A 24976-nucleotide genomic window follows, 5' to 3' on the forward strand; every position below is an offset into this window, starting at 1 on the left:
ACAATCGGCAATGGATTCACAGACAACATTAGATTCTTAATTCCAGATATTTATTGAATTCAAATTCCACCATCTGTCGTGGCGGCATTCGAAATCAGGTCCCCCGAACATTGTCTGGGCCTCTGGATTAACAGTCCAGCAATAATACCATAGGCCATTGCATTCTGCTAGATATAATAGGCTGCACCTGGACTGAATGTTTGAGTTATAAAGGAAAGCTGGACAGGCTGGGACTTTTCTTCCCTGGAGCACAGAGACTGAGGCGTGACCTTATAGAGGTCTACAAAATCACGAGAGTCATAGATAAGGTAGATAGCCAACTGCTTTTCCCCATTATAGGAGAGTGTGAAACTAGATGACATAAGCTTAAGGAGTGAGGGGAGAAATACAAAAGGGTCCAGAGGGGCAAATTTTTCACACCAAGGGTGGTGTGTGTCTGAAACGGGCTGCCAGAGGTAGTGGTGGAGGTGACTAAATTTCATCATTTCAGAAATATTTGGATAGGTATATGGATGGGATAGATATGGGGGGATATGGACCAAATGCGGGCAAATGAGACTAGTTTAATTGTGAAAAATAGACAGCATGGACAAGTTGGGCCAAAGGACCTGATTCCATACAGTAAACCTTCATGACCCTATAACAGGGCAAATTATACTTTTTATTCATTCATGGGATGAGGATGGCGCTGGCTTGGCCGGCATTTATTGCCCATCCCAGAAGGCAGTTACGAGTTAACCACGTTGTTGTAGGTATGAAGTCACATGGTAATCCAGACCAGGTAAGGATGGCAGTTTCCTTCTCTGAAAGACATTAATGAACCAGATGGGTTTTTCTGACAATCGATAATGCTTTCATGGTTAGACTCTTAATTCCAGATTTTTATTGAATTCGAATGCTGTGGTGGGATTCAAATCTGGGTTCCCACAACATTAGTGGGTCTCTAGATTAACCATAATACCACTAGGCCATCACCTCCACTCGAATTACTCATTATAGGATAGTAGAAATGAATTAATATTTTGATGTGGATTTTTTTTAATTCTAGTGTTATTTCAACAGAGTACATTACTCCAATTACTTTGAACTATTTTAGATTCCCCTCTCACTCATGGCTTAACCATAGTTTAAATGTTCCAAGTTATAAACCAAAATTTATCTTTATTCTGTTTTTGGGTTAGTGTATTCAGCTTGGTAAATTACTAGAATGTGCAAGATTACCATGTTCTTAGATCATCTTATACAGTGAAAAATATCATACTATACTATTTAATATAGAAAAAAGCAAAACTATTTTTCATATATATTTTTAAATTAATATATTGGCAAGATGCTGTGAAGCACAGAAAACAAAATAAACCACACAACTGTTCTAAAATATCTAATGGTTCTTCAAATGTACCTGGGAAGCTCTTAGAGAAACAGTTTGTGGTAGAACGGAGACTTAGCCAACCCTAGTTTGGAGGCAACGTAACCTGAAATATACACACTGGATCCCTTTAATGTTGCAGCAGTTTTTGAGTCTGTGCACAGAATCTATACAGATAAACATTTCGGTATTTATTGCATTAATGACTTCAGAACTGTTTCTTCATCAGGTGCTCAAACATTACATCTAGTCTCACTACTCACCTGATAAAATAGTTCATTTCTTGGAGCTGATATTAGCTAATGGATTCATAAACAAAATACCCTTGTTTAAGATACCCCGAAAAAAAGAAAAGAAACAAACTGTTTTAGACTGCCAGACATAGTTACAACAGAAAAAAAAAGGTAAGTTAGACAATATAATTTTATAAAACGTAATTCCATTGTACAGGTTTTCCCCTGTAGGTTTACACCTATGTTTTAAAATCGTATGTAATGTATTTTGTTCTGTGGCATTACTGTAACATGGAGTAACTACAATATTCAAGAAAAAAATCATAAAATGTCTCCACTAAAACAGCAAATAGAGGAAGGCATAAAAAACACACGTGAAGCAGCTGGAAGCCGTCTTCTAGAAAATAAAGTCCGAGTGGTCAGTCTTGCAAATAGCACATTTTCTAAGGTCTAAGTGACCTATCTAGGACTCAGTGGGCCCAGGACGAGTACTGTCCAAAGTTGCAAAGGTACAAGCAACAGCATAGTTCACCATTCCAATCATAACAGGAAATTGTGAGGTTCTTCGGAATGTGAGAGTTTTAGCAAACGTTCATCCCAAACTACTTCTAGTAAAGTCTAGAAGCACTGAGTCATACAGCACAGAAACAGACTCTTCAGTCCAACTCATCCACACCAAACAGGCATCCCCATCTGACCTAATCCCATTTGCCAGCATTCAGCCCATATCTCTCTTAAACCTTTCTATTCATACACCCATCCAGATGCCTTTTAAATGTTGTAAATGTACTCGCCTCTACTACATCCTCCAGCAACTTGTTCCAGACACGCATGACCCTCTGTGAGAAAAGTTACCCCTCAGGTCCTTTTTAAATCTTACCTTAAACCTATCCCCTCTAGTTTTGGACTCCTCCACCCCAGGAGGGGTGGCTATTCATCCTTTCCATGCCCCTCATGATTTTATAAACCTCTATAAAGGTCACTCCTCAGCTTCCAATGCTCCAGGGAAAAAAGCCCCAGCCTATTCAGCCTCTCCCTCTAACTCAAACCCTCCAGTCCTGGCAACATCCTTGCAAATCTTTTCAGCACCTTTCCACTTTAACAGCATCCTTCCAACAGAAGGGTGACCAGAACTGTACACAGTATTATAAAAGTGGCCTCACCAATGGTCTGTACAGCTGCAACATGACATCCCACCTGCTATACTCAACGTTCCGACTAACGAAGCCACGCTTGCCAAACACCTTCTTCACCACCCTGCCTACCTGCAACTCCCCTTTCAAGGAACTTTGTACCTGTATCCCAAAGTGTTTTTGCTCAGCAACACTCCCTGGGGCCCTACCATTAAGTGGGGAAGTTTTACCAAAATGCAACACCTCACATTTATCTACATTAAACTCCCTTCTACCACTCCTCAGCCCACTGGCCCATCTGATCGAGGTCCCATTGTGCTCTTAAATAATCTTCTTCATTCTCCACTACACCACCTATTTTGGTGTCATTTGCAAATTTACTAACCATGCCTCTTACATTCACATCCAAATCATTTACATAAATGATGAAAGGCAGTAGACACAGCACCGATCCTTGTGGAACACCACTGGTCACAAGCCTCCAGTCTGAGAAACAACCCTCTACCACCACCTTCAGTGTCCTACCTTCATGCCAATTTTGTATCTAATTGGCTGGCTATCCCAGGTCCCATGTCATCTAATCTTACTACCCAATCTACTATGCGGAACCTTGTCAAATGCTTAGCTGAAGTCCATACAAACAACGTTTACCACTCTGTCTTCATTAACCTTTGTTGTCATCTCTTCAAAAAAAATTCAATCAAGTCAGTGAAACATGATGTCCTATGCACAAAGCCATGTCTATCCATGACTATCCCTGATCAGTCCTTATCTTTCCAAATGCATGCAAATCCTGTCCCTCAGAACCCCCTGCAACAACTTACTCACTACTAACAATGCTCCCCATCTATAATTCCCTGGCTTTTTCTTGTGTCCTTTCTTAAATAATGGCACCACAATAGCCAACCTCCAGTCTTCCAACACCTCATCCCTGGCTGTCGATGATACAAATATCTCAGCAAGGGGCCCAGCAATTTCTTCCCTAGTTTCCCACAAATTTCTGGGAAATATCTGATCGGGTCTCAGGGATTTATCTATCTTCATGCGTTTTAAGACCTCCTGCATGTCCTCTTCTATAATATGAACTCTTTTCAAGACATCACTACTTATTTCCCCAAGTTCCCTAGCTTCCATGTCCTTCTCCACAGTAAATACTGATGTGAAATATATGATTCATTTCTCACTCATACCTTGTGGCTTCACACATAGACATCATCACTTTTTTTTTAAATTTTGGAACGTGAACTGCAGTTGAGAATTAAACTTTGTACTTTGAACAGCAGCTTGTTTTAAAAATGAAGAGGAGAGAATAAAACACTGAGGTTTGCTGTTGGGAACTGACCTGGAGAGATAATACAGGTTACTTACTGCTCTAAGAATACTGTACATCATTTGGCAGAGAGGTGTTGTTATGCTCATGGAGAGGCAGCTGGTTGGATGTTGAATTGGTCAAAGGAGGACTGGTGCTGGCTAGCCAACCACAGAGATTGAAGTGGCTCTGACTAGGTTTTGGCAGCAGGCAGTTTTGCTTTAGAAGCTATTTTTTGGTGTACTCTCTCTAGTTATTCTCCAGTTCCTGACTTGTTGAACATTCTGAGAAATGAGTAAAAATTCTGTAGAAGCTGTCTGCATTTACCGGTGACTTCGGAATATGAACAAGATATATGGTCCTATGTACCTGTAATACAGCCCACCATCAAAGGCTCTCACAAAGGCTTAATATTCATCATTGAAATGATTATTGAACTGGTAAATTACAATTATTCTTTAATTGTATGTATCTGTCTGTCAGTGTAAAAGTCTGGGTTTATATTTTAAGAATATTGGGCTTAAATCTTGAATATTCATTATATTGTCTTGCAATTTTTCTGTGTTTTGCTAAAGTTGCATATTTAGCAATACTTTTTTTTGCTTAAGTTATAAACTTGGTGTCCAAGATCTGTTATTTGTAAAATCTGGTTAGTAACAATTAAGCAATTTTGAGAGTCACTGAATGTTTTAAGATAATTGTGCTGTGAATCCAGTGAGAGTGGCTGATTTGGTTTCGTTTACGAAATCCGTGTCATAACACAGTGTTGCTGACAGATTTACTGCAGAAGAAAAGCAAAGCAAAGGTAATACGAAGTGACAAACAAACTGTTTTTGAAAACTGAAGGCTGTTGTAACAAGCAAGTCTGTGCTTCCAGCTCCAAACTTTAAGCAAGAACACAAAGTAGCGATCGATGAGGGTGACATCGGGGCAGGAGCTGTTCTCTTCCAGGAATCGGAATTGGAGAGACCAATCAGTTACTTCTGAAGAAAAGCCTAATCAAACATCAGAAACAATAGAAAAGGAAACACTCTATTTATTACTGGTTCTCAGACACAGACGTATATCTGAAATGGGTAAAGAGACCACAGTCTATACTGACCCTGACCCATTAACTTTTGGACATTAGATTATTTCATTGAAGCTTGTTCCTTCAACCATACCACTTAAAAATCATTCACATTGCAAGGAAACCAAACTAAATTAAGGGCATCTGCAATTACAAGAGGCTCAGTTAGAAATAAAGAGATAATATTGACCAAGATTAAGAGAACTAGTGTGTGTGAGTGTGTGTGAGTGTGTGTGTGTCTGGTGTGTTATACATTCAACTCTTCTCACTCTGTTGAAAACTGATCTCATTTCATTCGTCTGGTGTGGGAATGGTTATGATGAGGAGTTGGAACCCTGAACTGTGTGTGTTTAGCCCTTAATTCCAATTTTAGAAAAAGAGGGCTGCTAAAGAGACAAAGTAATTGCAGGTTGAAATTCAGTGGTTGGCTGGCAAAAAAATGCATGTGGGGTCAATGGGATGTAGTCTCTAAAACAGTCAAAGAAACTTCAAACAGACTGGATTAAGATGTCCTGTGACTGAAAGATAACAAGGGTCTAATGATCCCCGACTCAACAGCAAGCCACCCCTGTGGATTGTTTCAAACTGCAGACGTGTTCATTAAAGGAAAAAACACAAAGCAAGACAAGGATCAAAAAACCAGTTACGATTCAACTGGGGTGCTCTATTGAGACTGAACATTCTTGCGTGCATAGCTTGGGTTCAAGTGCTAGCGTGCTATGAAGGTTAAACAATATCTGAAACAGAGTGGTATCCCTCCCTCACTCTGATTCTAGAAGTCAGCCAGCAAGCAGCCGGACAAAAACTCCACACTGAATGCTGGAATTCAAATCATAGTTGAAAGGAATCAGAACTACAGAATCTCAACCATTCTACAAAACAGAATCATCAATCCAACTGCTCAGCTACCAAACTCGATGTTAACTGTAACCTCCATTCCACACCATTCAACTATCAGCTCTTTGCAATAATTCAGAAACTGAGCAATGTTTTATTTTGTAAACTTTTATCTTGTGTACTCAACTTTCTTTCTAATCAATGTGTACATGTGCTATGTTAGTATTCCTTCAACAAACTCACTTTGTTAATGTGAGAAAACCTGGTTAAAAGTGTTCCTTTTGAATGTTCATTTTGGTCAGAGACAGGTATTCACAACAGAGGGGATTTATTTTTATATTAGCCTTGTTGTTGCCAATGGGATGAATGAATAAAGAACGAAAGCTGGTTCATCCCATATAGCTATTACAGAGACTTGGTTGAGAGAGGGACAAGACTGGCAGCTTAAAGTTTCAGGATTTAGATGTTTCAGGTGAGATCGAGAGGGGTGTAAGAGGTGGGGGAGTTGCGATACTGGAGAGGAGAATATCACAGGTGCACTGAGGAAGGGGTCCTCCAGCAGGACCATATGGCTAAGGATCAGGAATAGGAAGGTTACAATCACTTTGATGGGATTGTATTACAGGCCTTCCAATGGTCAGCAGGTGATATGTGGACAGATTATGTAAAATGTAAAAAATGGTGATTTTAACTTCCCCTATGTTAAGTGGAACTTGCTTAGTGACAGAGGCTTGGTTTAAGGTGGGGGGGTAGGAGGAGAAGAGTTTGTTAGGTGTGTCCAGGACCATTTTTTGAAACAAAATGGCTATACTAGACCTGGTATTGGAGAGTGAGCCTGGCCAGTCAATCAAGGTTTCAGTGGGGGCACATTTTAGGAAGTGACCATAATTCTGTAAGTTTTAACTAATGGATAAGGATAAGAGTAGTCCTTGGGTGAAAGTACGAATCTGGGAAGGCTAACTAAAACAATGAGACAGGAACTGGGGAATGTAGATTGGGGCAGCTGTTGGAGGGTAGATCCACATCTGTCATATGGGAATCTTTTAAAGGCCAGTTGATTAGAGTTTAGGCCCAGCATGTTCCAGTAAAAGTGAAGGATAAGGATAGCAAGATTTGGGAACTTTGGATGTCAAGAGAAATTGAGAACTTAGTCAAAAAGAAAAAAAGAGGCATACATAAAGATTAAGAAACTGAAGACAGAGAGAACCCTCAAAGAATACAGAGATAGCAGAAAATAAATCAAACAAGGAATTAGGAGGGCTAACATGGGCCATGAAATGTCTTTGACAAACAGAAATAAGAAAATCTCAAGGCATCTTATACATATACAACAAGTTTTTAGTAACCAGCACCTGTGGAACCAGGATTGTGCCAACTGATCAAGTATTCTGGATAATTAAGAGGTCCATATAATTAATGTTAAAAACACACACTAAGTAATAGAAACAATATAGGGGGTATACACTTCACTGTTCTACTTTACTTACAACATAAATCATTTCAATAATAATGCAACTTTGCCTTAAATACAACTTACCAGCAGAGTGCCTTCTCACTCTCATCTCCAATTTACTACTCGGATATTGCAGTATATCGCAGTATTTGGAAGAGAAATTGAATCAGCTGCTGATATTTCATGTGGCCATTCGATTGAACAACAAGAATATTTACATTGAGGTAAAATTAGGAAAAAAAAACTATAATAATTGGACTGAATAATATAGTAAACCTCACGGTATTTGAGTTATATAATTTTTGCCTGTTTATCGAGAGTGCCAGTTAAAACAAAGTTTGCTGTAAAAAGAACAGAAAGGTAGATAAGGAAGGGCAGATCCATTTAAGGACAAAGAAGAATATTTATACGTGAAACCAGAGGAAGTGGATGAGAGTACATCGCATTGGTATTCACAAAAGAGAAGGATACGGTGGATGGTGAGCCTCGGCAGGGGTATATTGATATTCTCGGGCATGTCAATATAAAAAAAGGTGTTGGGTGTTTTGAAAATCACAAAGGTAGACAATTTCCCAGAACCTGATGGGATCTATCCCAGAAATCTGAGGGAGGCAGGTGAGGAAATTGCTGGGGCTTTGTACAAAATTTTTGTATCCTCTTTAGTCACAGGAGAGATTCCAGAGGACTGGAGACTAGCCAATGTTCTGTCTTTGATTGAGAAGGGCAACAGGGATAATATGGAAAATTACAGGCCCATGAGCCTTACGTCAGTGGCAGAGAAATTATTGAAGGTGCTCAGGGATAGGGTTTACTCATATTTGGAAAAATATGGACTTATTTGCAATAAGCAGCATGGCTTTCTGCAGGGATGGTTGTGTCTCACAAAATTGATTGAATTTTGTGAGGAAGTTACAAGGATATTTGATGACAGAGGCAGTAGATATTGTCTACATGGACTCTAGGAAGGCCTTTGATAGGTCCTTGTGGTAGGCTATTATAAAAGGTGAACTCACATGGGATCCACAGGCAGCTGGTAAGATGGAAACTTAACTTGCTTTGTCACAGAAAACATGCAGTAGCGGTGGAAGTGTTTTTTTTTTCTGATTGGAGATCTGTGACCAGTGGTGTTCTGCCACGATCAGTACTGGGACGCCTGTAGTTTGTAATCTATATAATTGATTTGAAGGAGAATGTAGTTGGGCTGATGAGCAAGTTTGCAGATGACACAAAGATTTGGGGAGCTGTGGATAATGAAGTGGGTTGCCAGAAGATACACAAGGCTACAGACTTGGCAGAGAAATGGCAGATGGAATTTAATCTGGACAAATATGCAGGAGGGCAACAGACAGTAAACAGCAGAACCCTCAGTATTATCAACATACAGCAGAATCTAGGCTTGGGACACAATATAAAAATCGGCAAATCAAACTGCAGCTGTAGAGAACTTTAATTAGGACCCATTTAGAATACCGACTACAGTTCCGATCGCCACATCAGCAAAAGGATATGGGGGCTTTGGAAAGGGTACAGAAATGGTCTATTAGGATATTGCCTGGTTTGAAGCTTTCTAACTCAGAGATTGGATAAACTTGGCTGGTTTTCATTGAATGTCGAAAAGATGACAAACAACCTGACAGAAGTTTACAAAATTATGACAGGCATGGATAGATTGGATAGTTGCATTCTTTTTTCCCCAGGGTAGAAGTGTAATTTACGAGGAGACATAGGTTTAAGGTAAAAGGGGGCAAATTTAAAGACATGAGAGGGAGAAAGGGTGGCAAGTGCCTGGAATGCACTGCCACAGGTGGTGGAGGAGATGGATACAACAGCAATGTTTAAGAGGCATCTTGACAGATATATGAATAGGCAGGGAATAGAGGGATGGAGGGATACAGACCATGTAGAAGCAAAAGATTGATAAAATTTAGAAGGTATGATGTGTCAACACAGTCTGGGCCTGTTCCTGTACCATACTATTCTTTGTTCCTTATTAACTGCCAGCAGTAAGTCACCCATACAGCCAATTAGATATTTACACACAAAGCTATTTAAAGGAAATGCAAACTGTCAAAAATGAAGGAAAGGTAGGGACAGCAGTAAGGGCCTAAGTCAAAACAGAGTTGGAGGGGGAAATAAAATACAATACATTATCCCCTACATGCCCACCTGTTTCTAAAGGCATCAAAAACATTGGTGGACAATGCATGGTCCGTCTCCAAGAGCACCCAGGCACGAACATAGCCATGGACGAAGGGCAGACAATCTGCAGATATGACACCCTGCACAGACCGTTGCCTGGACCTGTTAATAACCAACTTGGCCAGGCCCAGGAGCAGACCCACGAGGAGGTTCTCCAATTTTGGACAGCCTTGTTTGAACATAATCTGAATGGCAAGCACACGTAACAGTTCCATCTTAATCAGTAATACTGTCATTTTGAATGAAACCGACAAAATATTTTAGAGAAATCACTGGCATGCAGCCCAACCAGTAAGCACTCCAAACAAAGCACAATTATTATTTATGATCCCTAAGTTAATCTTGAAACTTTTACCTTTTCTGCATACAATATACCTGTGGCCAAAATGAAACTTTGTTTATCTATGGGAGATGATTAATATTTTTCCTTTTGTTAAAATTTCCTTATTTACAGCACAAATGCAGTTAACTCTAGCCTTGACAGGTTATCTCAGCACGTTACATAAATACAAAATAGTCTGGCAAGTCATCTCAGAATCACAGAATCCCTACAGTATGGACGGAGCCGATCAAGTCTGCATCAACCCTACAAAGTGCATTCCACTCAGATCCCAGACCCCCACCCAATCTCTGTAACCCTGCACTTACCATAGCTAATCCACCTAGTCTGCACGTCCCTGGACACCACAGACAATTTAGCACGGCCAATCCATCTAACCTGAACATCTTCGGACTATGGAAGGAAACCAGAGCACCTGGCAGAAACCCATGCAGATATGGGGAGAACATGCGAACTCCACACAGACAAATCACCCAAGACTGGAACCGAATTAATGTCCCTGAGCAGTGAGACAGCAGTGTTAACCACTGATTCACTGTCCTGTCCCCGATTAATATCTCAAGTAATATGCAGCACATTTTTGATTCAGATCAAATAATAGTTACTAAGTTAATTAATTAACGGCCTTTTTTTTTTAGTTTCAAGCTCTGTACCACAGGGTTTGTTCCACAATCATTATTTGTATTTCAATGGGTAGCCAAACTAGGTTTTAAATGTGATGCAGGTTACCACTGTTTTTTTTTGACAAGACACATCCAAAGAGCTGGTTCAACTTATTTGACACGGACCAGCCTTGGGTTGTGGTTATCAATCATAATTGTATCCGAGATCTGTGAGAAGGAGCAGGATCAATGAACAGTTGTATTGTTTTATGATTAAGCTTCCACTGGAAACGTATTTGGATTTACCAACCAAAATGGCTGATCTATAGCCAGCAGCAAGCAAACCTCCCTCAAGTTATTTTCAACACAATTAGAACAGCAGGCTGAGGTTGAAGTACACCTGCATGATTTATCATATAATCATGCCCTACTGATTCAAAATGCCTTTCTTACCATATCCAATGAATAAACAAAAGCATTTGAAAAATAAAAACATGAGAAAAAACATTTTTAATGTCCATATGATTTTTCCACAGGCTGTTCGCAGAATTGGTGAGCTTATTACTTAATTTTTGGAGATTTATAAGCCAACATTGAATGGTTGACTGGCCACCATAATCCTGTTAGTGTATATTTTCATACAGTTGTATTTCATTGTACAGGAAATGAACATTGTACTGAAAGATAGCATTGAGAGAAGTTCAGAGCCTTTCCCTATCCAACGAAAGGTGAGGTGAGAATGACAGCCCTTGACATCAAGGCTGCATTTGTCAGAATGTGGCATCAAGAAGCCCTAGCAAAACTGGAATCAATGGGTATCAGGGAGCAAACTTTCTAGTGGTTGGGGTCATGCCTGATACAATGGAAGATGACTGTCATCTCAGCTCCAGGACATCCTCAGGGTAGTGTTCTAGGCCCAACTATCTTCAGGTGCTTCATCAATGACCTTCCCTCCATCATAGGGTCTGATGCAGGATGTTCGCCAAGGATCACACAATGTTCAGCACTATTCATGATTCCTCACATACAAAGCAGTCCATGTTGAAATGCAACATGATCTGGACAACATCCAGGCTTGGGGTTACAAGTGACAAGTAGCATTCACACCACACAAATGCCAGCCTAAGATCATCATGAATAAGAGATAATCTAACCACCGCCCTTGATATTCAATCGTGTTACCATCACTGAATCCCCCACTATCAACATCCTGAGAGTTATCATGGAACAGAAACTCAACTGGACTCACCACATCTATCTATTGAAGACTATCCATTAAACACAGTGGCTACACGAGCAGGTCAGAGGCTAGGAATACTGCGGCGAGTAACTCACCTCCGGACTCCCCAGTTTGTCCACCATCTACAAGGAACAAGTCAGGAGTGTGATGGAATAATCCCCACTTTCCTGGATGAGTGCAGCCCCAACAACACTCAAGAAGCACGACACCATCTAGGACAAAGCAGCCTGCTTGATTGGCACTGCATTCACAAGTGTCCACTCCCTCCACCACTGACACTCAGTAGCAGTAGCATGTACTATCCACAAGATTCATTGCAGAAATTCTCCACAGATCCTCAGACAGTACCTTCCAAACCCATGGCCACTTCCACCCAGAAGGACAAGGGCAGCAGACACATATACCACCACCTTCAAGCTCCCCTCCAAGCCACTCACCAACCTGACTTGGAAATATACTGCCATTCCTTCACTATCACTGGGTCAAAATGCTGGAATTTTTTTCCCTAATGGCATTGAGTCAACCCACAGCAGATGGACTGCAGTGGTTCGAGAAGGCAGCTCAGCACCACCTTCTCAAGGGCAACTAGAGATGGGCAATAAACGCCCACATCCCACAAATGAATTTTAAAAAACCCAATCAAACTTTGAAAACGGATGGCCAAGTATTTCCATCACTTTCTGATTTTGCTTTAGATTTTCAGAATCTGCAGTTTTGATCTTGCTCTTGCAAAGCTGAAGACTTAAGCTTTTAATACTACTTTGGATGGAGTTTTATTCGTTTACCTGTTCTATGAATTATCCATGGGTTTACAACTTAAGTCTGGATCTAATGCAAGAAGCACTCAATCCATATTCAATTTACATTCTAATAGGTGGTTTTGCATAGCAAGGATTGATTGCTCGATAACGGAGTCTCTCTCTTGTATACTCAAATACTGCGCAGCAAAGGCGAACTCTGCTGTGGAGTCTACCTGGCAGCACCCATTTAGAAGAACGGATTAGTGACACTAAATTTAGATTTCCTGGTGTCATATTCAAAGATTCATGCCCTTTCTGAATCCACTGCACACTATGAAAGAACTGTCAGAACAGACATACGGATCCACATTTCTGAGGAAACTCTGAGTAGAATCATGTCTCAGAAGCAGAACGTTCTCTTCTTGTGCAAAAAAGGAGCACTGGCGTGACATCTGCATGAAATTCCCACCTCAGAAAATTCAACCCACTATACATTCTCCTAAATTTCAGAAGACAATATCGAAGTTTGGAACAGTTTGTTTCAGTTATTTCCCAGTCAGTGATAAATTAAAAATATTGGTGTCTAAATATACAGAATTATTAATGTGCAAATCAGCTAGCAATTTGTGGCAAAGGAAAATGCCCATATTGTAAATTGCCTCACTTCTCTGTTAGTCCTCATCTTCCCCTGGAAGTTTGAAGTTGTTGCACTTGGACACTAACCACCCACTAAATTTACCACAGAACACAATCTCTTAATCAATAGTGTTAGATAACATTAACAATGTTTTTCATGTGACAGCCCTATTTACACTTTCCACCAGGATTGCAGTCTCAACCCAGAAGAAGTGGAAACTGTCTGAATAAACTATTGAATTAGAAGTATGAAGTCTCATTTCCTCAGGTATGGAATTGTTGTGGATAGATTAAAAATATTACATTCTAAATTTATGTTCTTTTTCTGTCAGTTTCTTGCACTTTTTGAAATCTGATTTGACATTATATTCACTCACTCTATTAGTAAGGCAAGGCTAGACAGGCTCTACTTTAATGCTAGAAGTATTATAGGTAAGACAGAAAAGTTAAGGGTGTGATTGACAGGTAAACTGCGATATTGTTGCCATCACAGAGAAACAGTGACCGAGGGAGGGGCAGGACTGGGAACTCAACATTTCAGGATATAGGATCTTCAGAGGAGAAAGGAGAGGGTGTAAAAGAGGAGGTGGTGTTGCTTTATTAATTAAGAAGTCAGTTACTGCAGTAAGAAGGGACAATACAGGAGCAAAAGAAATAGAACAGGAATAGGCTGTACGACTCTCAAGCCTATTCTGCCATTCAACACGATAATGGCTGATCCAACATTCCTCATGTCTGCTTGACAGCTCTCTCCCCATAACCCTTGATTCCCCTATTGATCAAGAATCTAACTATCTATCTCAGCCATAAATATATACAAGGACTCTGCCCCACAGTTCCAAAGGCAAGGAGTTCCAAGCCAAGGTCTTTTCCCCAAGGTAGAGGAGTCCAAAACTAGAGGGCATAGGTTTAAGGTGAGAGGGGAAAGATTTAAAATGGACCTAAGGAACAACTTTTTCCGCACAGCAGGTGGTGTGTGTATGGAAAGAGCTGCCAGTGGAGGCTGGTACAATTACAACAACTAAAAGGTATCTGGATTTGAATAGAAAGGGTTTAGAAGGATATAGGCCAAATGCTGGCAAATGGGATTAGATTTATTTAGGATATCCAGTCGGCATGGACATGTTGGACTGAAGGGTCTGTTTCCATGCTGTACAGCTCTAATGACTCAATGACATTCAAATCCCTGAGAGAAGAAATTCCTCCTCATGTCAGTCTTAAATTGACACCCCTTTATTCTAAGACTATTGCTCTGGTCCTAGACTCACCTATGAGGGGAAATATCCTCTCAGCATTTAAGCTGTCAAGCTGCTAAAGAATCCTATTAGTTTCAATCAGATGGCCTCTCATCCTTCTATGGCCCAGCGAATTGAATCCCAACCTATTTAGCCTTTGCTCATAAGACAATCTTTCCATACCAGACATAATCCTAGTTAACCTTCTCTGAACTGTCTCCAATTAAATGACATCCTTCCTTAAATTAGAGGACCAATACTGCTCACAGTACTCCAGATGTAGTCTCATAAGCATCTTGTAAACTTGCAGTAAGACTTATCTACTCTTATACTTCAATCTCCTCTAAATAACTGCCATTCCATTAACATTCCTGATTACCTGCTGCACCTATGTGTTAGATTTCTGTGTTTCATGTACAAGTAACCCCAAGTCCCTTTGTGCTGTAGCTTTCCGCAGTTTATCTCTACTTAAATAAGACTGTCCTTTTGTTCTCCCTTCAAAACTGAACAACTTCACATTTTCCACAATATACTCTATTTGCCAACTTTTTGCCCACTTACTTATTAATATCTCTCTGTAAACTCTTTGTATCCTTCTCACAACCTGCCTTTCAATACATTTTTGTGTCAGCTGCAAATCTGACTACTGTACATTCACCTTCTTCCTCCAAGTCATTAATATATATTGTAAACAGTTGAGGTCCCAACAGTGATCCCTGTGGAACCTCACTGGTCATGGATCACCAACTTGTAAAAGAACTCCTTTTCCCCATTTGCTGTTCCCTGCCCATTAGCCAATTCTCTATCCTTGCCAATGTACTACCTCCAACACCATAGACTCTTATCTTATGGCAATGTTTTGTGAGGCACCTTGTTGAATACATTCTGCAAGTCCAAATACAACAAATCTCCTGATTTCCCCTCTATCCACTCTGGTTGAGTCTTCCTCAAAACACGAATAAAATTAGTCAGACACAATTTCCCTTTCATGAAGCCCTGCTGACTCTTTGATTAGGTTATGATTTTCCAAATGTGCTACTATTACTTTCTTAATAATTAATTCCAATACTTTTCCAACAATAGATGTTAGGCTAATCAGCATATAGTTATCCGCTCATTGCCTCCTTCCTTTTAATAGGAGTGTCACACTAGCAGTCTTCCAATTCTCAGGTACTCTCCAGAATCCAACGATTTTTTTGGAGAATTACAACTAATGCACCTACTATCTTTGTAGCTTCCTCTTTTAGGATCTTAGGGTGGTAGGGAAATTATTTGCCTTTAGCCCCACTAGTTTGTCTGATACTACTTTTCGGTATAGTGATGGTTCTTAATTCCACCCATCCCCTCATACTCATTAGCATTAATGAGATGTTCAAAGTGTCTTCCACCATAAAGACTGATGCATAATATCTGCTTAATTCCTCTACTATTTTTGCTTGTTCATTGCTAAAACTGTCTCCTCAGATTCATTTTTTAAAGTGGCCTATGACCTCTTTCTTCCTTTTTATATATTTAAAGCAGCTCATTAGTTTTTATATTCCTCGCTAATTTGCCCTTGCAGTTTGTTTCTTTCTGTCTTTTTAGTCATCCTCTGCTGGATTCTGAGTTATCACTGAGTTTGGCCCCCTTATATGGTTTTTCTTTCATTTTAATACTCTCCCGAGCTTCCTTTCATAGAATCCCTACAGTGTGGGAGCAGGCCATTCGGCCTATCAAGTCCACACAGACTCTCCGAAGAACATCTCATTCAGACCCACCCTCTTCCCAATCCTGCATTTCCTACCCTAGACGCTACAGGCAATTTAACATAGCCAATCCACCTAACCTGCACATCTTTGGATTGTGGTAAGAAACTGGAGCACCCAGAGGGTGCTCACACAGACACAGGGAGAACGTGCAAACTCCACAGACAGTCACCCGAGGTTGGAATCGAACCCGGGTCCCTGGCGCTGTGAGGCGGCAGTGCTAACCACTGAGTCACCGTGCCGTTCCTTGTTTAGTCATGGTTGGTTTATCCCTCTCAGTTTCTTTGCTCCTTACTGAGATGTATTTTTTTCCTGAGAGTCATGAATTACCTCTTTTAAATGCCTGCCACTGCTTGCTTACTGTCATTCCTACTTTCACGTTAGCCAACTCTATCCTCATTTCAATTTAATTCCCTCGATTTACATTAAACTCAGCTGCTTCCGCCCCAGATTTCTCACTCTCGAACTGAATATTTAATTCTATCAGGTGCGATTGCTATTTCCTAGGGAATCTTTTACTGAGGCTATTTATTAGTTCTTTTATTACACATTATCAAATCCAAAATAGCTTGCTCTCTGCTTGGCTCCAAACATATTGCTCTTGGAAGCTATCCCATGCGCTCTATGAACTTGCTATCATAGTACCCTTTCCAACTTGATTAAATCAATCAACATGAAGACTGAAATCATCCATAACTACTGTTTTTTTTAAAACATGCTCCTATTATATGATGATTTATAGCCTTTCCCACAAAGTGGTTATTGTTTGGGGTCTGTTCAGTAGTCCTACCAGTCTTCTTTCCTTCGCTGATTTTTTTCTGCCCCAGACTCTGCATCATCTAAATCTGTATCGAGTCTCACAACTGCGCTCATCTCTTATTAACAGTGCTACCTCATCACCTTTTCCATCTCTCTCTTGTCTGTCTGAATTCATAGTTTTGATCTATTTGTAACCATGTTTCCATAATGGCTATGAGAGCATGTGCATTTACTTTAACTTATGCTGTCAGTTCGTCTACCTTACTCTGAATGCTTCATACAATAAGAAACAAAGTCTTCAAGTTAATTATATTTTGGCATTTTCCTACATTTTACGATTCCTTGGTATAATATGACATTCACACATTCTATACCTTTTCTGGCAACAATCAGCCCCATTACTAAGCTATAATCCTAACTGCTCTTCAACCTTTAATGACTTTCCTTTTATGGTATATGATTTTCCATGCAACTGAAACACCGCCCCCCGCACCCCAAAACCAACAACTTAGTTTACAGTCATACCCTCAGCTGTGTTATTTACGATACCTTGGAAGTATTTTCAAATAAGGCTGTGAGAGGAGTGTGTAAAAGGAAAAAAAAAAGGCAATCACACTGTTAGGTCAGTGTTATATACCCTCAGCCATTGAGGAGCATTAAGGCAGTTAATACACTGAGGTGTGAGAAAATAATAGGGCAACTATATTAGGGGATTTCAATTAACCCAATATTGATTGGGATAATCACAGTATGAAGGATTTAGCAGGGGTAGAGGTTGATATAAAAAGCTCTTATGAATACATGTTGTTGGTTCTCTAAGGAACAGTGCAAAGCTGGACCCAATTCTGGAGAACAAAGCCAGACAGATAGTCCAGGTGGCAGCAGGGTAAGTATTTTAGGGATAGCAACCACAATGCCATATGTTTTAAGTTTGTTATAGAAAAGGAAAAGGATGATCTGCAAAAAAAAAAAAAAAAGATGATTTTGGATTGGGGAGGGCAGATTTTATTAAAATAAGACAGGATCTGGCCAAAGTAGATGAGGAATTGCTACTTGAGGGTAAATCTACAGCACAGCAGTGGTACGTGTTCAAAATGGTATTGAGGAGTACAGGCCAAACATGTTCTCTTTAGAGTGAAATGTAGGAGTAACAAGCTCAGAGAACCCTGGATGACTAGGAATATTCAGGACCACATAAAATGGAAACGAGAGACATATAACATATAAAAGAGAGATATATTTAAGGCGGCACAGTAGCTCAGTGGTTAGCACTACTGCCTCACAGCGCCAGGGACCTGGGTTCAATTCCACCCTCAGGGGACTGTCTGTGTGGAGTCTGTACATTGTCCCCATATCTGCGTGGGTTTCCTCCAGGTGCTCCGGTTTCTTCTCAGTCCAAATATGTGCAGGCTAGGTGGATTGGCCATGCTAAATTGCCTGTAGTGTTAAGGGATGGGCCTGGGTGGGATGCTCTGAGGGTCAGTGTGGACTTGTTGGGCCGAAGGGCCTGTTGCCACACTGCAGGGATTCTATGATTTAATGACAACAGGTGCAAAGGAAACAAAATCAACAGACGTCCTAATGGTTTAATGAAAGAGCAGAAGGGAACCTAATTAAGAGACCAAAAAAAAGGGCATCAATAAACACTAGCAAGCAAGATTAGAGAGAATCTGAAGATATTTTGCAAGTACACCAAGGGGAAGGAAGGGAATAACCAGAGAAAGTAGGGCCCATTAGGTATAAAGGAATTCCCTCCTGAACAACACTGTGGGTCTACCTACAGCACATGGATTGCAGTGATTCAAGAAGACAACTCACAACCACCGTCTCAAGGGCAACTGGGGACGGGGAATAAATGCTGGCAGACAGAGATGCCCCTTGTTCCATTGGAAACCTGTATGTGGTGTCGGAAGATATTGGTACAGTGTTATGTTACACCTGTCTCTACTCGGGAGGAGGAGGATATAGGTACAGAATTCGAGAAGATGATGCACTGTGAGGTTCTTGAGCAGTTTGATATTGGATGTGAGGTGGTATTGGAAGTTTAAAAATGAACAAATTCCCACATCCGGATGAATTGTTTCCCAAGATGCTGTGGGAGATGAAGGGAAAAAAAAAAATCACAGGATTCTGACCCAAATTTTCAACTTTTCTCTGGACAGAAGGCAGGTGCCGGAGGGCTGGAGGATAGCTATTGTGATTCCATTTCTTAAGAAGGGTGCTGATAATAGACCAGAGAACTACAGACTAGTGAATCTCACCTCAGTGGTAGGGAAATTACTGGGAAAACTTCCGAACGCAAAAATTAATCTCCATTTAGAGACGAGAGGTTTTTTTACAAGCAAATCTTTGTCAAAGCAAGGTCATGCCTAACAAATCTGGCTGAATTTTTAGAGCCTGTATATGAGGGTAGTGCAATTGCTGTAGTTCATATAGATTTCAGCAAGGTCTTTGACAAGATCCTACGTGGGATAAAGTAAAGCATGTTGGGATCCAGACTAACTTGGCAAGTTGGATCCAAAATTGGCTCTGTGGCAGGAGACAGAGGATAGTGGGAAAAGTTGTTTGACTGGAGACTGGGTGTCCATTGGTGTAACACGGGGATTAGTACTAGCTCCGTTATTGTTTGTGTCACAAGATTGGCTGGGTGGTTGACTGTGAAGGAGGTCTTGAACTGCAAGAGGATATAGACAGACTGATCAAATGAGCAGATCAGCAGCAGATGGAGTTTAACCCTTATACGTGTGAGGTGATACACATTAGAAGTAGTAACAAGATGGGGGGGGAATACTCAATGAATGGCAGGACACTAGGAAGCTCAGAGGAAAACAGAGATTCTGGGGAGCTTGTCCACAAGTGGCAGGGCAGGTTAATTGGGTAGTTAAAAGACATACAGGTTACTTGCCATTATCAGGTGATGCAGAGTATAAGAGCTGTACAGAACTTGGGTTAGGTTACAGCTGGAATATTTTGTGTAGTTTGTAATGAATTTTTGGCAGTACACACTCGATAAGCCACAGAGTCTCTTCTGTACTGTATGATTCCATGAATAGACTTTCTTTTGATTTCTCAAATTTTAAATCATATTGATCAAGAAAATAACTGTTTGATTTGTTGTTCACCGAAGTTCCAAAGCAAACCACTGCTCATGGATGAAAATGGCTTGTGTCTCAAGCAACATAGCTCCACGGAAGAAGTGGTTGCTCATAAATTTTTGTACCCTAACATGGACTGTAAACTAAATTAATTTTTTTTCAGTCCAATAAAGACTGGGAATAATTTGATTCTAACTCAAAAACCTTTCCTTCAAAGGAAAATGCCTGACCAGGGCCTTATGAGCCTCAGTAGTACATACCTGCTTTTATATTCAAGTCCTCTCAAAATAAATGCCAACATTGCATTTGCCTTCCTGACTACTGACTCAACCTGCAAGTTTACCTTGAGAGAATTCTGGACTTCAACTCCTAAGTCTCTTTGCACTTCAGACTTCTGAATTTTCTCCCCATTTAGAAAATAGTCCATGCTTTTATTCTTCTTACCAAAGTGCATGACCTCACACTTTCCCACGTTGTATTCCATCTGTCACTTCTTTGCCCACTCCCCTACCTATCCAAATCCTTCTGCAGCCTCCCACCTCCTCAATACTACCTGTCCTTCTACCTTTAACTGAAAAGATCAATATACAGCAAGTTCATTTTAGATCCAGGAGATGACTTATTAAAAAGAAATACATCAAATTTTCTTTAAATTGTACAGTACATAATGAACTTAAAATCCACCTTTTTTTGTGCCTTCCAGAATTTTCAAATTTTTCCGAGCATCTTCAGGAACCTGTAGTTCTTTTTGTGCTTCTTGAATTTTGTCTGAAAATAAGAAATAAATGAACATTTGTAAATATTTCTACCAAATTATGATGTCAGTTTCACAATCACAACTGGCACTTGATAAAATGCAAGACAAATATCAACATGGATAAAACTCCATTTAAAGCAGATTCTCTCAAGTTGAAAAATAAGTAAATTTCTTAACATATATTTTTGGCTGGTAGGAGACAGAGAAACGGAGAGAGGAAGGATAAATAGTGTTCTTGATTCCTGATTTAGAAGGTAAGTTCGACTCTGCAAAAATTAAGATGTTAACATTCAGTTGATTACGTCTGCGCCAAAATGCTAATCTGATTTATTGCTCTTCTGTGTCATAGTTCCACGCATTTGTTCTGTCATCTTATACTGATTGGGCGCTTTTGCTGCCACATTGAATTTTTTTTACTTCTTCCCATTCGTATAAACTCCTACTTTCCCTTCAACTTAAGACCATTCAGGACTAAGGAGGTTACCCCATTTTGACTTTACCCTTGGTATAGGAAATTTCATTGGGCCATTTATTTTGTCAGCTTTTCTCTTTCAATGAACTGTTCTTCCTAGTTTAAATGATTTGTGATCAGTTCATTCTACCCTTCAGTCAATTACTCCTCCATTCCCAGATTTAGTGTTATATTTCATTGTTTATGGCTTATTGATAACCTTTCGTATGTGAGGTTTTGCCAAGTGATATTTTGAAATTGAGATGCACTATGTCAAAACGTTTAGCACAGTATACAAAACAGATGCAAAATGCTGGCCAGCAAGACTTTCCTCTTCTGAGCTGCATTTAAAGCCATTTATGATTTGATCAATATCATAAAACTGAAATTTGCTTCTGATAAATCAATTCTATCATTTTATTCATATTGAAGGCAGTTAGAGAGATTTGCAGTTGTCAACACTGCGTAAGTGGCCCTTCTGGGTTCTGCTTAGTATATGAAGTGTGTGCTGATACAAATAGGCAGTGTCAACTGTACAATGTAGCGGAATAGAAGTTGTTCCACTTTGCATCCGACTGCTACATTTTGTTCCAACAGTAGCTGATGTCAACTCTCCACGGCAAACATAGTACAAAGTTTCATTGTTGAATATCATTATCCTTCACTTAAACAATATTTTAAAAAGCACAAGATAACCATAAAATAACAATAACAACAAAATGTTGATTATGGACATGAAACCTGCTCAGTTCCTTAACTCAAAGCTTCTAGAAGAAAAAGGTCTTAAAACAAGACTAACAAAAGACCATAAGAAACAGAACAGCAGTAGCTATGTGGTCCCTCAAGCCTACTCTGCCATTCAAGAGGATCATGGCTGATCCGATATTCCTCTTATCCACTTGCTTGCCCTTTCCCAGTAACTTGTGATTCCCCTCCTGATCAAGATTCAATCTATTTCTAGCTTAAATATACACAAAGGCTCTGCCCCCATAGCTCTCTGTGGCAAGGAGATCCAAAGACTCACAACCCTCTAAGAGAAAAAAAATCCTCCTCATCTCAATCTTAAATGGACACCTTTTTATTCTGAGATCATGCCTTCTGGTCTTGGAATCTCCCACGGTGGGAAACATCCACTCAGCATTTATCCTGTCAAGCTGCTTAAGAGTTCTATATGTGTAATGAGATTACCTCTCATTCTTCTAAAAACCAGTGAGTGGAGTCCCAACCTGAATAGCCTTTGCTTCCATAATAATCTCTCCATACCAGACGTCATCCAAGTGAACCTTTTTTGAACTGCCTCCGATTAAATGATATCTTTCCTAAAATAAGGGACTAAAATTGCTCACCATACTTTGGATGTGGTCTCACCGGCATCATGTACTGTTGCGTTAAGACTTACCTACTCTTATGCTCCAACCCCCTTGAAACAAGGGTCAACATTCCATTAGACTTCCTGACTACTGCTGCACCTGTGTGCTAGTTTTCTATGTTTCATGCACAAGTATCCTCAAGCCCCCTCTGTGTTGCAGCTTTCTGCAGATTTTCTCCACTTAAATATTAGCAATTAGATAAATAATCACCATCTATTTAACTGATACTAGTTAAGGAACTAATACTGGCCAAGTCACAGGGAAAATGCTTTCACTGTCCTTTAAGTAATGTAATGGTATCCATTATTTCCACTTGAGGGGGCAGTTGGGAGCACAATCTAAAATTATCAGCCATTATCCATTAGTACAAACACTCACTAGATTCATAATGTGTTATTCTATATTATTTGCTCAAATTTCTGTATTAAATCTTGACCTTTTGACCAAATGTGAAATAAAGGGTTAACTATACTCGATGAATAATAAATAGCTACTTAAAGTGATGTGAGGTCATATAAAAATGAGACCTAAGACTGTAAGATTCAAGAGAAGTACTCTTTTACGATCACTTATATATAGTTACATTCATTCCGAGTTCACTCACCCGAGTGTTAGGTGCCAATAGTGACCAAATCTTGGAACCGAAAGCAAGTGCAAGAAACATCTGAAGTGAAGTCGAGTAGCAGTACTGTGGTACTGGTGAAGGATGAAATCAGCCCAGCAACCTAACCAGTGAACTGGGAAACAAACCAGCAGAGCATCTCAGCTGCAGTATAATGCTGGAGGCAAAGGAATTTAAGGTCAACTTGAGCATTGGATTGTGGAGGTTGAAATCCTGTGCAACACTGACAAATCAAGAAAAGCCCACAGCAAGGAATGCAAAATGGTGCATAAATCAGATCATGGGGAGCAATAGATTACTGTAGAATCAGAGGTTTTGCAGAAATGGGGAAAAAAAAATAACAAAGTCTGCTAACAGAGATCGCGTGAAGAAACACCAGTAAGAGAACCCATCAGCGGGAGCTCTGGCCAGCAAGCATTACAGAGGGTGATAAATACCAAGTGGGAGATCATTTCAGGCTGATCAACAGCTCAAAAAATTGAAGACAGACCACAGCAGTCTGTGAATGTCCATGCATTATAGAATACTGAGGAGCAGGATGAATTCTTAGGTGATATAACATGGCCATTGCAAGATTTCGTCTGATAACAGACCCACACGACAAATTCTGGTATGATAATATCATGGGCTAATGCCAAGCATGTAAATCAGATGTGGCAGATAATGGGCAGATGTGTGCTACTCATCTACAAACCGAAGCAAAAGTCAGTCTACCTTCCAAACACTCTTATTTATACCTTTTGGTCCAATACTTGTTTGCTCTTTCCCCTTCCACGCCATTATTGGGGAAAATAGCCCTTAAAATACATGATCTGATGAACATTAGCTGTTCCCTATCTCAAACAGTTCTTAAAAGAGACCACTGTTTACAAAATATCAGGTTGCTTTTTTTTTTTAAACATCTTTTTTAAAAGAAACATATTTACAGGCACAGATAAAAAAATAAATTTCACATTTCCAAGAGTTACATTACAAAATTATCTTCTTTCATCAACTTTTCACTAGGGTCATTCCTTTTGGTAAAGCAGTCCGATAATTGATGACTTGTACCCATCTCAATTTAGACATTTATTTTCTCTCCAACATTTGCTTCAGTCCTGCTATATCCATTATCAACATTTTCTCATTTACACATTTTGCTGAATGCATATTATCCCAAAGTGATCAATTATTGATATAGCACTCGAGAACCATGGTCCCTGCTGTTCCACTTTCATATTTCATTTCATCCAAAATCTAATTAGAATGCCATGTCCACTGTATTGCAAGTGTAAGTTTCAGCAACCAGTGTGCATTGTATTAATTTCCTTATTATCTTGGCTTCCTAAGCCAAAGCCCACATTTCCCATCCCTTCCCACAAGAAATATTATGAGCCCAATTGCAATGGAAAATCCATCACCAAGGTCAGCACTCAATGCATTGTTGAAAATAATCAGCAACGTGTTTTTGGGATCACTATAGCTGAGAACTTCAAAACACACTTCATCCTTATTTATTTTCTAATGCTTTGTTTATCTCAAGACATCATCAATTTTTGGATTTCCCACCTGAAGATTAAGTTTAACTCATGAAAGCCGACATCTGGGCTTATCTGCATGCCTAATTAAAAGAGCTGTCCGACAAGACTCCACAGTTCCTCCAAGTTATCTTTGAAGGCAGAGATAGTAGGAACTGCAGATGCTGGAGAATCCGAGACAAGGTGCAGGGCTGGATAAACACAGCAGGCCAAGCAGCATCATAGGAGCAGAGAGGCTGACGTTTCGGGCCTAGACCCTTCATCA

The 24976-nt window shown here is 39.9% G+C and overlaps 1 protein-coding gene and 1 long non-coding RNA gene across 2 annotated transcripts in view; one reads left to right on the top strand and one right to left on the bottom strand.

Annotated features, from left to right (window-relative positions):
* The window catches only part of LOC109927112 (glial cells missing transcription factor 2), a 1179481-nt gene that overhangs the window by 1092235 nt on the left and 62270 nt on the right, over positions 1–24976 (top strand). The gene's annotated exons all lie outside the window — the stretch shown is intronic.
* LOC125486564 lies at positions 510–20764 on the bottom strand. The gene is made up of 3 exons (XR_007265205.1): positions 20679–20764; positions 9570–9787; positions 510–803 (listed from the first exon to the last, which is right to left on the bottom strand). It is a non-coding gene; the product is annotated as an uncharacterized LOC125486564 (long non-coding RNA).

The sequence above is a fragment of the Rhincodon typus genome, chromosome 2 (assembly GCF_021869965.1).
Source record: "Rhincodon typus isolate 14 chromosome 2, sRhiTyp1.1, whole genome shotgun sequence".
Classification (NCBI taxonomy): Eukaryota; Metazoa; Chordata; class Chondrichthyes; order Orectolobiformes; family Rhincodontidae; genus Rhincodon; species Rhincodon typus.